Source organism: Camellia sinensis, chromosome 3 (assembly GCF_055761805.1).
Source record: "Camellia sinensis isolate YWXY chromosome 3, ASM5576180v1, whole genome shotgun sequence".
In the NCBI taxonomy this organism is placed as follows: Eukaryota; Viridiplantae; Streptophyta; class Magnoliopsida; order Ericales; family Theaceae; genus Camellia; species Camellia sinensis.
Window position 1 is genome coordinate 183,743,886 of NC_138963.1, and position 7,427 is coordinate 183,751,312.

The following is a 7,427-nucleotide window of genomic DNA, read 5'->3' on the forward strand; positions in this document are numbered from 1 at the left end:
GATGCATGTTTGGCATAGAAAAATAGAATGATTGTTGAATCATTGATGAAAATGGGACCTAAGGGTTGAAATGGTAATTATGGAAAATGGCCTAATTACATTGTTTAATTAATTGGGATAATTAATTGGTGAGAAATGAGGAAATGAAATGTTGATTGAATATCCATTTGTGCATTTATTTTCTGTTTTAGAAATAACTGCTTTGGGCTATCGGTGGAGGATAGTCGAGATTGTTGTAGACAATGCATGATGATTAGGTAAACGGAAACTAATCAATGGAATGTGTCATGGAACTTGACGGTTGATAGAATACATTAATTGTGTGTATTGTGTGATTGTATATAGAACCAATGCGTTTATATACGTTATGTGTAGAGGAGGAGATAGGGGATGTACTCCGCGGTTTAGGGGAAGATAGGGGATGTACCTCTAAACCGGATAGGTATTGGGAGGAGATAGGGGATGAACTCCGTAGACAGAGCTCATATGCTTGTCTAGAGAAGTGAAGATAGAGCTCATATGCTTATCTTTGTGAAGTGTGGATACAGCTTGTATGCTTATCTGTGGATATTGTTGATATACATATCTGTTGTAGAATGTGGATACAGCTTGTATGCTTATCTGTGGATATTGTTGATATACATATCTGTTGAGAATGTGGATATAGCTTTTATGCTTATCTGAATGTGAGATATAGTTTTTATACATATCTGTGGAAATGATGATAGAGCTAGCATGCTTATCTGTTGAAAAAGGGAAAATGAAAAGTAATTGGGACTTGTAAGTCGTTGACATAAATATGTAATTTATGTGATTGTACCAGTGTTGATCAACTATCAATTGCTAATGTTTTAGTCATTGTCCATGGTTGGTTTAGTGTATTTCTACTGGGCTGTGGCTCACCCTATACGGGAATGTCATTTTCAGGTACAGGAAGCATGCCACCTCCAAGGACATAGCTTGGGAGGCTAGAGGCGGACATAGCGTAGTTGTTTTACTGTTGATGTATTACATGTAACTTCAAGCCAAGGGCTTAATGTGTAAACGAGTTAGTACTCTTTTGTTGTAACCAAGTGTTAACTTGGAAAGCTGTAAGCCCGTAGGGCATTTTGTGTTAATGTTAACATGTAATACTTATGTAATGAAACTCAATGAAATAAAGGAATGTGGTTAGTTTATATGTAAATGCTTGTCTTATCTGATGGGTTTAATGTTATTATTTTGAGGGCGTTACAAAACACATATATGTAAAATAATTATTTGTTATTTATATAATATAACTCATCTTAATAACTATATTTAAAATATATATATATATATATATATTTAACGTATCCCCGTACCGGTATCCAAATTTGGATACATATCCATGTATCCTTAATTTTTAATTTTGAAGTGTCCGACCCTTAGATACGCACCCGCACCCGATCCTCGTACCCGCGTCCGTGTAACTGAGCACGTATCTATAAATTATTGACAGGTAGAAACTACTTAAGGGCAATGTCATCCACAATCCAATTTAGGATTACTTATAATAACACTTTGCAGTGGTATTAAAGAAGCAAAAAAAGTGGAGTGAACAGTGCAGTACCACAATAACAAAAAAATAAAAAATAGAATAATTTTACTGAAGAATCAGTTTTACACCAGTTACAAACCAATTTGATGCAAGCCAAGCTCCCACTGCGTCACTTTCTTGTCTAAACCAGTAAATTTCTAGGCATATGGAAATTTTCTGGCTAGGCATATTGAAATGAGTAATTTTTTCATTTTGCTCGATCTGCTTTGATAGCAGGAAAAACTCGATCTGCTCAGATGAGCCAAATACTTGTGTTAGGCATCTCCAATATACTCAAAATTTTACTTTAGAAAAAAGAAATTACTCCCTAAATAGAGAATAAGAGAAAGTGAAACCAGGGCCCAACCATTATCAAAAGGCTCACATAGAGTAAACAGAATTAAATAGAAATGCAAATAAGAAGCAAAATCTACCAAAATGAGAAGGAGAAATGGAAAATCTACCAAAATCTGTAAAAATAAATAAATAAATAAATAAATAAAAATACAGAACTCACAGAGTTGTTATCAAAACCTCAGCGAGCAGAGAAGATATGATGGCTATTAGCAAGGCTTCTAGCGATGGTGGCGATCAGCAAGGCTACTAGAGGTGACGGCGATGGCAATAGCGATCGGCGTAGTGGAAGAGCAAGAGATGAATGCGGCGTAGTGGAGGAGCAAGAGATGAGTGCGAGACAAATGTTGTATACGATGAGATGAGGGTGTGGGTGTGTTAGGGTTTAATTGGGGAATTGATTGTGGGGGTGATGCTAGGGAGCTCGAAAGCCTCCCCCCCCCCGAATCCTCCTAATTTTTTTTTATTTTTTTTTCAGAAGCAGAGAAGGAGAAGAGAAGAGAAGGGAGGAGGAGGAGGAGGAGGAGGAGGAGGAGGAGGAGGACTGGAGGGGGCCATAACTGGAGGGGGCCGGAGGCGAGCTGCTGCTGCTGCGAGGAGCTGCGGCCGGACTGTGAGGAGCTGCGGCGGGGCTGCGACTCCTCTTCCCCTCTCTTCTCTCTCTCTCCCTCTCCCTCTTCCTCTGCATTTCAGACCTAAAATGGAAGAAGAAGAAGAAGAAAAAAAGAAGTAAAATGCCCAAAACGACGTCGTTTTGGGCATTAGGGGGATTCGGGGGGATAGTTTCGAGCTACGAAACATTATCCTTGATTGTGTGTGTGTCTGTGTGTGTCTGTGTGTGAGCTACGAAACATACATTATCCTTGATTGTGTGTGTGTGTGTGTGTGCGTGTGTGTGTGTGTGTGTGTGAGAGAGAGAGAGAGAGAGAGAGAGAGTAGTAAAATAAATCAACAATGATTCATCCCCCCTTTTCCCCCCACCCCCTTTGACCCCACACTCATTTAAAATGTGTAATTAAAAAAATATTATCTCACTCATTAAATTAAGTGTGATTAAAAAATTATTTAATTTTTTTAATCACACTTCTAATAAAAGTGAGATATTTTTAATTCTTCTTATGTGATTTTTAATCGCCTGTTAATTAGAATGTGTGATTAAAAAATATATATATATAATTATACTTAATTAAAAAGTGATACAAAAAATAAATATTATCACACATAATCAAATCAAGTGTGATTAAAATATCTGTCATGACCCGAACTCGCCCCTATAGATTAAGGTCATAATCGGCCAGTAATCATGAAATTACCTACGGCCTCAAATCAAATTAGAATATACTCCATCAGAGTTAAGGGGCCAAATAGAAGCAAACTTAAAAATTTTCTCCAATGAGCTATGCTTACATGGCATATCAAAACATTTCACATGTACTTAATAATAATTCACACCACATGTTAGTAGTTAACATCTTGTATACCCAAGATCATTCAAACACATAGTCAGCTAAACCAAAAGCTTATACACATAAACGGTCTATCACGACCAATAGAAATAGCAGAAAAAATAAAAAAGATCATAAACAAAGCCACACACATGGGCTGACTTCACAAAACTTGGGTTCCTTCTTAAATTCCACTAAGGCTGGGGTTGAATGTCCCTTTGCTCACCTACACACATGTAAATGAGAGTGAGCTAACGCCCAGTGAATAATATCAAAATAAAGAGGTTAATGAATGAGATTCGTTCATAAATGAATCATACTTATAATATACATATTTGAACCACTATTCTTATTCACACCAGATTTACAAATCTCAACAAAGCAAAACGACCTTAGGTCCAACACATCATATCCATATGCAAAACGACGTCAGGTCCAATTCTTATATAAAACAATGTGACCTTGGGTCCATCTATACGAAACGACCTTTGGTCCAACCAACTCTCTATTCAAAACGACCTTTGGTCCAATTCGAACATATCGAATGGCCTCGAGCCCAATTCAAACATATTAGGCGTATCAAACGGCCTCAGGCCCATTCTCTTTATATTCATATCCATGCGTATTTCGTATTCATCATCATGATCCCTTTCATTCAAACGGCCTTTGGCCCATCACGGTATTCCAACATATTAAATGACATATTCAAACGGCCTTTGGCCCATCTTTGCATTCATGTCTAACGGCCTTTGGCCCAATCGTTCATATCCAACGGCCTTTGGCCCAATCATTCATGTCCAACGGTCTTTGGCCCAATCACTCATGTCCAACGGCCTCTGGCCCAATCATTCATGTCCGACGGCCTTAGGCCCAATCATTCATGTCCGACGGCCTTAGGCTCAATCATTCATGTCCCACGGCCTCTGGCCCGATCATTTATGTCCAACGGCCTTTGGCCCAATCATTCATGTCCAACGGCCTTAGGTCCAATCATTCATGTCCAAGGGCCTTAGGCCCAATCATTCCTGTCCAACGGCCTTAGGCCCAATCATTCATGTCCAACGGCCTTTGGCCCAATCATTCATGTCCAACGGCCTTTGACCCAATTCAGATATATCAAACGTATCAACGGCCTTATACAAAATTAGGCATATAGAATACTCATTCATATTTCAAGTCAACAAGTCCATGAAGCTTATACAGAAGTAGCATTTAGAAAGCAACATACTTGAAAATATCTTTACTAAGATATTACTCACAGTATTCTGCTGGTGGATTTGCCCTAGAGCTCGACCCTACACATTTCATGAACACAATGGGTCACAAACAATTCATTCTGCTCTTAATTCATACATCCTTCTTAGGCTTCTTTTTTATCCTTTTAACTCATTTACAATACTTAATATATGCCTAAGAGTGCTTAGAAGTGAGAGAGAATGGAAAATGAAACACAGAACATCTTAAAAAAATTTCTGAATCAGAGTTCCCCGCTCAAGCATGGATTTGGCCGCTCGAGCGGACCCATTAGGTCTGCAAAAGTATTGGTTGCCTCATTTTTATGCTTGAGGGTGAATTCGAACGCTCGAGCTGAAAGTCAAACTACATGGCTCCCCGCTCGAGTGTGAATCTCCCCGCTCAAGCGGACATCCATGTCTGCAAAAGTTCTGGGAACTCGCATTTCACGCTCGAGCGGCCCCTTCCCCGCTCGAGTGGACATACCAAATTATGGGTTTTCCAAAATTCCCTTTGAGCTTCAAACATGCATTCAAGTTGATATTTCTTGCATTTTGCAGCCCATATTTCTCATATATATATATATATATACTAACATGATACAAACACCAAATTACAATACTATGAAGCTCAAATCCCATGAATCAAATGCATGCATGCTCCAAATTACACCAAACTCCTTTCCAACATAACAAATTCATGCATTCAAAACTCATACTCTTATAAATTGTACATGCATGTGAGATATAGCTCTCATTCTCAATTTAAATGATGATGAGATGATCAAAAGCATGAACTTCAATCAAAGATTCAACATGGATCATGTATTTCATGCTCAACATACAAATTCATGGCAATTCTTTTCATGCATGCATTCTTTGACTTCAAATTCATCAATTACAACACAATTCTTGTTCTTGATCACATATTCTCTTTGAATTTACATGATCACAAACTCAAATTCATGAATTAAGGGTTGATCACTCACCTAAGAGCTTCAATTCTCGAATTATAGCTATCTCTTGAGCTAATCCTCTTAGTCTATAGCAATTCTTCAATGTTGACACCTCTCTCTCACTAAATTCGGTTCTCTCTCTCTCTCTAGAGAGCTGATCTAAGCCAAAATCAGTGAAATGGGCTCAAAACTTCATGAATGTGAGTGTGATGCCCCTTTTTATAGTCTCTCACTTAATCAAATTGATCGAGGTTAATAATAGTGCCCTAATTAATCATTCTGAAGCTAATTATTTTGATCCGAATCAATTTTCAATTAAATTTCACCGTAGGCTCTAAAAATTACGCTAATCACAATAGCGTAATCAATTTCGGGTTCTGTGGCCGATAGGGCCTTCAATTTAAATTCTAAAGCAGATAATCAAACAGATTTTTCTACGGTGAACATATAAAAATTCAAAACCACATATATTTATATAAATGACACTCAAAATCATATTAAACACATAATCACAATCATAATCAAGATTAATTAGCATAACACGGACCAGGGTTATCACAATATCAATCTAATTTTTTTTATCACACTTCCAATAAAAGTGAGATATTTTCATTTGTCAAAGTGTGATCTTTAACTATTTTTGAAGTAATAATGATATTTGAGAGGGAAATTTGTACCGAACAAAAAGGACCGAGCTAATTCTACCATTGGTGGTTGCCATTGCATTTCTCTGACTGAGCTAATTGTTCAGTTAGGCTTTGAGCAGTAGCACGACGATGGTCCCATGGGTGAGGTTTACATGCTGAACCGAGCTTAGCTCGGCTAAGAGTGGCTCTGAGTGCTGTTGTAGCTAGTTTTTCGCGCTCCTCGAAGGAATTTAGTCTCGTCGAATGCAATTCACTATAGTTCAAAATCCCGTGATTCTTAATTTGGTTTCACAGGTGCAATGCGAAACAAAGAAAATGAGAGTTCAAATCCAGCAAATACTAGAAAAGTCCACTAATTGCAAAAGATGCCGAAAATGGACTGCACTGCTAGATTTCAGAGTCACCACCTAATATTTTTTGGAAAAATTAGGAAACCCGTGACTCATGCCAAATGCCACTTGTCCATCATAACCAAAGTTGTTTCGGTTCGAGAACTTAGGTATGAGAGCGGAAGATCATGAATTGAGCACCACACTCACCCAATTAAAGATCGGCCTTTACTAAATCATGATGTGAATTTTATAGACATTATATACTCATATTCTGATTTATTAATATGCTAACATTATTATGTGAGGCAAACAAGTATAGACTGTGTCACTTACTTTGGAATGTTTTGATTTCATGCTCTTTAATAGGTGCAACTCAAAGAAAAAATGAGCTTATATGTACAACAATCAAAGTCATTCCAATTTAAGCAAAATAGCCTCCATCCATAAGCATTCATAAATTATTTCAAGTATGCAAATAGTCTCATGGTAATATACTTGACATGGTAATACACACACATATGATATGCTAAAGCAAAAAATACTCACATAGTATTCATCTGCGACAAGCCAAAGAAAAAAAGATGATTAGAAAAATGCATGATCCTAAAAATGCACATGACTAATGCAATACATACAAAATGCAATTGCTAGATTCAGCTACTAACATGACATGTGAAGCAACTCAAAGCATGCGGTAGTGCATATAATCAAGTAGGAAATGAAAGCAACATCATATATGATGAGCCGAACTTTAATGCGTGCAAAAATGGATGCGAGGCATGGGAACTATATGAAACAAAAACATGATGCTATAAACAACGACAATAAGCATGTAAATAAAACAGAGAAAGAAATAGGGGTTGAAAGACATATATCAGCTATTACAAATTTGTCCTCTTACAA